Raw genomic sequence first — 6,907 nt, 5'->3', positions numbered from 1 at the left:
AGATTAAATATGTTTAGCATTAGTTTATCTCCATTTTCCCTGAACAAAGTAGGAATTCTACAATGAAAATTAGTGGGAAAATATCTCATTTTAAAGTAAATATTTAATCTGCAAGTTTTAATTTTAATTCTATCCCAGTAAATATCCAACAAATCCAAAAATAAGGTGACTGAGATTTTTTCCCCCCCAGGCCACAAGAATAAGCTTTGATTGTCACACCTAAACTTTGGTAATTTTCATTTTGCTGTGTTCCAGCAAAAGTGTTTCCAGTGTGAATGGAGGGAATTGACCCTAATGGCATGGTTAAGTGAGTGTAGGAAGATGTTTTCTCTAAAGCATACATCACCTCAGTTCTTTGGGATAAAAGGCAACAGCTCATAAGAAAGTATCATCCAGAAAATTGCTGTTGTTATGAATAAACATGAAAATCCATTAAAATTTTATTTTCCATATCTATATTTTCCTCTACAATCTTTTACATGCATTAGAAAGTATATAAAGGTGCCGTTTTATAAAAAAATTCTGTACAGAAATCCTGTAACCTCATTAAATGTGCTTTATTTTGCATGACTAAAGATTTGGACAGTGCAGAAAGGCCTTGTCCTAATGATGTCACAATATATGCTCACACTAATCCCATGGAAACTCTGGAGCTTGGGGCCTGTGCCTGCAGGGATACAATGGATACAGAGGATACAGGGGACTGCAAAGTGATGGCAACAAGAAAAGCCTTAGAGCACCACAGGAGGTTGCATTAGAGCCAGCCAGAGACACATCCAGCCTGCTATGCAAGGGGAAGTAGGACATGGAAAACCCAGAATGGCACAGGCCATTATGTCCCTCTAGCAGGTAGCTAGGCACTAAAATGAACACTGGCACAAAATTAAATATGTCATAGTACCACAAAGTTCATTTTATTATTAAAAAAAGAGAAAAAATATAAAACTTCTGATACAAATGAATTAATTTTCCTGGTTTTTTTTTTTTTTTCATTCCAATACTTCTTCAGTGATTTGCTAGATGATTTTATCATGCTTCTTTGTCTTGAGAAAGTGTAGAGAAAAAATGGTAAAATATCTAAGTAACTAAATATTCATTGCTTAGTAATACTAAACTAAGATTCTCTGAATGAGCTCTGCGTCTTCTAATTTGTTTCAGTTGAAATATATTTTTTTTTTTTTTAGTAATTTTTCCTTCTTACCTTCATTTATTATATAGAAAGTACAGCAATGTGGCCTTCTTAACTGGGCCGCTGGAAATTTAGAAGTCCAAAGTTAGGTGGAGTGTCTAGTACATTAGTCTCATTCTGAATAAAAAAGGAACAAATGTTACTCAAATGTAAATCTTTGTCTTTCTACATCTTAAACTCAAAAGCAAACAGGCATCAAAGTCAAAATTCTGCTATGAATACAGCAAGCCTGGTAAAAATAGAAGCTGTATAAAAGCAGCTAAGGGACTTGCTAAGAGATTCAATGAAGGAGAAGTAAAAGAGAATGTAGCATAATAGGATTGAGAGGGAAAAGCTGATTTCCAACAGAAATGTAAGAACTGAAATTCAGAATTAAAGGCTGTGATCATGGTTCACATGCATTCAATGTAAATTAGGAATAAAATTTCTGAAGTTTCTGGGGTGGGATATTTGTAAGTGAGGAGAAGACCTAGTCATTGAAATAGCCAAATGACTGAAAGAGGTTGTTTTTTTTGGGTTTTTTTTATCAATTATGCAAAGCCATATGAAATTAGAGTTACTGAGAGTTGAAGATATTTTATTAATTGTCTCTGTTAATTTCATGCATCCAAGGAAGGTACCATGTAAACTTGTGATTATAATGTGATGGGGATTATACCCATTATCACCATTATTACCCTCTCTGCCTTATTATTTACCCCTTGAAGAAAACTTTATCTGATGCTTGGAACTGATTTTAGTGGCCACAAAATCAAAACAAGTTTTGTAATAAATGGTATAACTTCAAGTGCAGCCATATTTTTCCCTCTCACTGTGTTCTGAAAAGAGATGTACATATAAAAACCTGCACTTTGCTTATTAGCTATGGGAATTCCTTATTCCTGGGAGCAGATTAGAGGCACTTGGGACATGCACATTAACTTGAATAACATACTGAGTGTCTTCTGTATGAATTCAAGCACAACCTGGGGTGCAGTAGGGATATAAGACTCCCTTAGGTGTCTCTTCACAAGGTGCCTGTACTCCATCACCAGTAACACCTCAAAGTGTTTTAGGCCCTTTGCTGCTATCAACGGCACAGCATCTGCCAGCCTCTGAGGAAGCACTTCTAGAAAATGTGTAATCAGCATTTTCTGTGCCTACAAGTGGCAAGGGAAGTTGCTGAATGAAGCCTGAGATTGTTCCATACTCCAACCTATGCTGCTCTGAGAAGAGACGGCTTTTTTACATAATCACCTGTAAGCACTGGTGAAAGGGCTTTTCCCCCCTCTCGGGCATTTTTTAACTGAGCTCCCCTCTCTACTCATAGTGAATAGTTAGTCCACTTCAAGAGAAATAATGTAAAGTTATCTCTTCTGACTGTGGATGCTGAGCTTGAGGGCAACAAAGACCCAGGTTCCCTATGAAAGCCACAGAAAGACAAGGGGCACTGTCAGGGGAAATTCAAGCTACTGCATCTGTGACCTAATTTCCAGTAGTGCTTGACTCTCTATAGATTAAATAAGGCTGTAAGCAACTACATGCTGAGTCTGGTGCTTCTGCTGGGCAGGATATATGGATGGTCAGTCATCTACACATGCTTAGAAAAAATATGGGAATTAATAGGAAAATTAGAGTCCAGTTTCATTGTGTAGTTAATATTTAGTGTTAACCACCTTTATGGTCCCATTATATTTCACAGCATATGAAAGTCCTCAGAATCTCAGAGGAAGGAAATGCTGTGCTCCTTATAGAGCTGCATCTGCTATTGCATTAACACAACATTCTGTGAAGATCTTTTGGTTTCTCCTTAAGTTTTTTCCCTTTGTAAAATAGTCCCAAGTAGTTATCCCGTATTGTGACAACCAAAGCAGCCTTTTTAGAAGTTTTCTTGTCAGTTTTGTCTTGAAAGTACTTTTACAGAAAGAGTTAGTGGTTTACAACACATTCTATTCCGTAGTTTCATCTTTTTCTTTTTTTTTTCCTTTTCTTTTTCATTTCTGGTATAAAAGACAGGCTGATCCAGTGCAATATATGATATTACAACATGGCATCTTGACTTTTCAATTATCCTTTAATACTGTAATTTGCTTGCCTTGAGTTATATCTAAGATCTATAAAAATGTAAATCTTGAGGTTTTTCTCAGATATTTGATGCTGAAATTATTGCAGTGATAACCTTGTAATTTAAACACAGCCAGGTGGGGAAAGAGGTGAAGAGAGAATAATCTTCAACTGTTGTGATGCCCTCTTTGTATGTATACACAGACATTAAATCAAAATCCCTGTTTTTATTTTAGTCTATCATATACATACTCTCCTATGTAATCAAATCTTTCAAATCTAATTAAACAAACATGTCACTGTTTCTAGGGATATTATTTCTTATTCCTTGAAGAAGCTTCTGAAATATACCTAGAATCTGTGTATTCAAACTCACAAGATTGTACAAAATTGCATAATTTTAGCAGGCTTAGATTTTTGCAGTTTCGTGGATTGTTCAGCTGAGCTCAGCTCCTGCTGAGCTGTTTGTTTGGGGGTATTGCGCCTCTTCGAAACTCTAGAGGCACGTATGTAAAATGGATTTTTTATGTAATTTTCTGGTTCCAGAGCTTCCTAATTGTTGAATCTATAGGGATACAAAGTTTCTTTCTTGCCCTTTTTTTTTAAGCATTTTTCAATCTATTTTTTGGTTTTGTAAACCCCCTAAAGTGCATTATGGAGACCCTTTGGAATTCAGTTTATGCATATAAAACGATTTCCCAGTGGGCAGTTGGATGCAAAATATGGAAATGCACAGCTGATTTATATTCCACATAACTCCCAGTCCCTCCTGCGACACCCAGAGCATCTTAGCTAGGCATGCCATTCAGTCCAGAAACATTAAATTTCACCATCGCTTTCAGTGGAAGTAGAACCAGCCTCACAACCAGAACCTAAAGTAAGTACCCGGCACTGTAACCAAACAACAATTTTCTAAATCTTACGCTTGAATAACCATCAATGAATAAATTTACGTTTAATATCAGTGTAACTCCATTGATATAAAAACATTCAGACATAGAAGGTGGACTTTGAAGAAGCTTTCAGCAAGCATACCTGGTGCCTTATATAATGATGCACCTGAGTGCTGCCAGTGGTGTTACTGAATGGCACAAACGAGCTGCCACCTCTTTGCTGTAACACTGCCTGGGTTTAGCTTGAGTCCCGTTCAACACAACCATACTGCTAATCTTATTAATTATGCTATCTCCTATACATAGCTTCTAACTAATAGGTCGTAAAACTCCTCACAGGGAGGTCAGTGGCACAGTTTACAGAAGGGGAAATGGGAAAGGAAGAGAAGTGAGGATAGACAGAAAGGAAGAGGAGTGAGGATAGACAGGAAGGATTGTAAAGGATATAATTCCTATGAACCCCTTTTAGAGCCCACATTTTGCTATTCCAAGAGCAGGGCTCTGTCCTGATTCTGGCGAGGACACAGTTAATTTTTGTAATAGTCAAGAGGGGCTATTGCTGGGACCTGGAGGTTATTCTGTACCATCTCACTTCCATTTTCTTGTGACGGGGAAGGGGTTCCATCCAGGTCGTGTAAGCTGGAGGAGGGAGCATTCAGGTATTTTCACAGGGTTTCCCTGTGAATCATTTGCCTTTTTCTTGTAACCTCTGTCATTAGTATTGTTGCTGTTACTGTTGTAATTGCTATTTCCAGTAAATTGTTCTTATCTCAACCCATGATCTTTACTTTTTATGCGTTGAATTCTCTCCAGCCCTCCACAGGGGACGGGGAGGGAGGTGTGAGTGAGTGGTGCATGGTTTGGAGTGGTTTCAGGGGGTTCACTAAATTAGAGACTATCATTCCCAAACCACAAGAGCCTCTTAACAAAAGACTTCTTACCTTACAATTTCAAATTATCTGTATTTCTTAGCATGTGCTGGCATTGACAAATCAGTATGCAACAAGGTGGTGAAAGAGCTTTAAATAGTAGATGATGAGCAAAGACTATTTTTCATTTTGCTATATTTAATAAAAAATACTTTTCCAAGTGAAAAGGCCAGTATCTGCATCAGATAGCATATCTTTAACAGTGTCCTGTCAGTTTTCCACAAAGCATGCACTCACTCTGTTATCCATAGCTGTACTCTTCAACATTTTAAAAATTATTTTAGCTTAAAAAATAAATGCTACAATAAAATGGCATAATCATTATGCCAATAATGATACAGTTGATGGATACTTTGACAAAATTATGAAAGAATAGATACTTGGGGGTCACATGTAAGACAGCTTTCATCTGGTACCTCAATGACAAGTCACAAAACTCTTTTTAAAATTAAGGAGAGTTGACTCGTCTGCAAAATTTCAAGTGCTGTACTGAAAATTTACTCCCTGTTGTCAAAAATGTAGACAAAATACTCAATAGAAAATATTTCTGCTTATATTTTATGGAAAAGATTATTTATGCTCTTGAACATCTAATATTCTGTGGAGAGGAGTATTTTCAGAGCACAAAGAAAATTGTGCTTTCATTATTTACAGTTTTAAAGAAGCTCAGTGTCACAAAAGAAATGAAACTCAGTGGGACAGAGGAGTTCTCAACAATAAAAGTTAAAAATGCCCACCATTACAAGTATTTCAGCAGCTGCCTAATGCCTTCAAAGATTTCTCAGCAGGTAGTTGAGGCAGACACCCTGCTACACACCTTTGTTGTTTACAGTTTATCTTTTTTCTACCCCACAGATACCATGCAGTCATTCTCAGAGCTGGAGCTGTGTTCAGGCTCCACTTGCATCCTTGAAAGGTATTTAAATTATTATTTAATCAGGTGTCTAGTCTTTAAGCAAATATACCTGTAGTTAGCTACTTCAAGGGTAAAGGGATATAGAAAGAACAATCCTTTGGTCTCATCATGTGAGGGGATGGACTTAGGCCTGAACTTTTGCTGTTGTAGGTGGAAAACCCAATTAATCACAACAAGCATCTCTGCAGAGGATGTGAAGGTCAGCCAGAAGTGTCTGGAGGTAATACTTGCCTTAAAAGAGGAACTGGATGTCCAGCTCACACTGACTGACCGTCGGACCATCTTAGAATGAGAATGCTTTTTGTTATATTAAATATTTAAAGGTGTTACATTTTTTATCACTTCTTCCATATCTTCAGAGGCCTCCTTTTGATATAGGCACTATTACTTATGAGATTTCATAGAGAGGAAATCCAGATATGTAGGTCAAATGTTGTTTAGTCAAGTTCAAACTTAAAAAACCCCACAAACTTAGCAATGGTCTGGAAAGGGCAAGTATAGGAGCCGAGTGTCTAGATACTTCTAGAAGGGCAAGAGGTTGTCATGAGTGACATTGAGAGGGGATCTCTTTTGGCAGTTCATAAGAGAACATCTTGCAATAGCTCTTTGCCACTGCTTACCTCTATGAAAAAATTTTTACTAATTTTTTAAGAAAAGGGAAACTTGATTGCACTATATTGTATATACTTTCATTTGAGATAATGGATTCTCAACTACAAAGTCATAGATAAACAACCACAATTTTTGAATTATAAAGAATTATAGGAAATCTGAAAAGGCATCTCACTTACCTTACTTCTCCCAAAGTAGTATTTCATTAATTAGGAAATGTGTTACTGCCTATTTCTCATACCACATAGTTCACAGACAATTGTTAGATGGAACATAACAAGAATTTAACTAATTGACATTAGCTTTCATTACTCTCTAATGTCTC

The sequence above is a fragment of the Molothrus aeneus genome, chromosome 1 (assembly GCF_037042795.1).
Source record: "Molothrus aeneus isolate 106 chromosome 1, BPBGC_Maene_1.0, whole genome shotgun sequence".
Lineage (NCBI taxonomy): Eukaryota > Metazoa > Chordata > Aves > Passeriformes > Icteridae > Molothrus > Molothrus aeneus.
The sequence above is the reverse complement of the archived record's forward strand: the minus strand, read 5'-3'. Positions refer to the sequence as shown.